Here is a 2,010-nt window from a genome sequence, read left to right on the forward strand (position 1 = left end):
CCTAGGGGTGAAACCTGTTCCCTTTCCCTGGAAATTGTTTTGGGGACCTTTAGAGAACTCCCTCTTTTTATCTCCCCCCTCCTTCTTCTGGGGGGCGCCCTGTCCAGCCTTTTGGGAATCCCCTCCAGTCCCCTTTGAGGACACCCGGGTACTTGCCCAGATGTCCGCCTCCTCTGCAAGCTTCCGGGGATTGGTCAGCTTGCTGTCCACCAGGTGTTGGCGCAGCTCGGGAAAGCATTTCTCGAGGAGGTGCTCTTTCAAAAATAGATCATACAACCCCTCATAATCCCTCACCTCACTGCCCTTTACCCAGCCCTCCAATGCCTTTCTTGCATAATCAAGGAAGTCCACCCAGTTCTGGGTGCTTAACTTGTGGCTCCCCCTGAACTTCTGGCGATACCTTTCCGGGGTAAGCCCAAACTTCCTGACCAATGCTAGCTTCATGGTGGGGTAGTTGGTCTGCTCCTCTGATTCCAAGGCCAGCAAGGTGTCCTGACCAGTAGGAGGCATGTACTTATACAACCCACCCCCCCAGTGCTTCTCCTGGATCCCATGGGCTCTTAAGGAGACCTCATAGGCTGCCAGCCACTTGGCTATGTCACCCCCCTGACTATAGCTGGCAATTATATCCTTAGGCAGGTAGGGTCTGGACTCCCTGGTTGGTTCTCTGGTTTCGCTGCCACCATTTGGAATTGGAAAGAGTCCCCGTTGCAGGGCCTGGAGTTCTAACTCTTTTAGTTTGAATTCATGAGCCATTCTCCGCTCTTCCTTCTCCTGTTCTAACCTCCTCCCCTCCCTCTTTTCTTCCAACTCCATTTTTGCTATTTCCCACCTTAACAGTCTATCCTCTCTCCTGTCAGCTAACTCGGTTTCTGACAACCCTCTCGATGACACACTGCTGCCCTCCCGTGAGGTTGCCTTGGGGCTGATTGACATCTCACCCACCCCCGGGGAACATTCCGCAGTCCTATCAATGACAGTACCTCTGTCCGATTCCTCCTCTTCCACCGTTCCCTCCTCATTGCGTGCTTCCACCCAAGCCCTCAAACTGGTCTGGAGTTCCCCCTTCTTGGCACCATGCTTAAAGAACACTCCCAATTGTTGACAGAAATCTTTTAGCTGAGCCACCGAATAGGTGTCTAGTTTTTCTAGTGCAAACTCCACTTTACCACAGGCAATTCAAAGCTACACACACAAGAAGAATAGAGTTGCAAGGCAACCTGAAGCTACCTCCACCCCACCACCAGGAACAAATTTGAAAAAAACAAAAATAAGAATTAGGAGGGCCGCTAGGAGAAAACTCCTGGTGTAGGCTAGTGAATTACGCTCAATTACTACAGAGTAGTTGCAACCACAGTCAGGATCCCACCGCTAGACACCAACTTGTTGGAACCTAAATATGTCAGGTCACCTAGGGTAGCCTGGCCTAGGGTAAGACACTATCACTAGAGGCATATGTGTGAAGGTTGCAGACCACCCAGCAGTAAACCAACTTAATTTCACTCAAAAAGGACGCTACACCAATGTTTGGAAAAATATGGATTGCTTTACAAAAATAATTAGGTTCTTCTGTATATCTCTTTTCTTTTTACACCAATATTTCTTCTTATTCCTTCTCACTTTGCTTAACAGATAACATTTACAATTTCATTTCACATTCCATTGGTCAGTTTCATTACAGTTCAATATGGCTTCCTTTACATTTACTTAACAGTGCTACACATTTAATAAAGAAGGAAAGAGTTAAAGAGACCAATCTATGCTGTATTCTCATTGAACAATGGCCTCCTAGAAGTATTTCCAGGAGCTCACACCAATGATTTCCTTGACTTTTAACTCCCACACCGTTTCAGGGCTACTGGATAAGTAATATATCCTGCACTACATTCCTTGTGCAGGGAGACTACCACTCCGTCTCCAAACAGGTACTGTCCTCTCTTAGCAACTCCCAGAGGACTTATTACTGAGGCAGTATTCCCCTCTACCCCCGTTTATCTGGCGCCTTCTGCT

The sequence above is a fragment of the Lissotriton helveticus genome, chromosome 8, assembly GCF_964261635.1.
Source record: "Lissotriton helveticus chromosome 8, aLisHel1.1, whole genome shotgun sequence".
Lineage (NCBI taxonomy): Eukaryota > Metazoa > Chordata > Amphibia > Caudata > Salamandridae > Lissotriton > Lissotriton helveticus.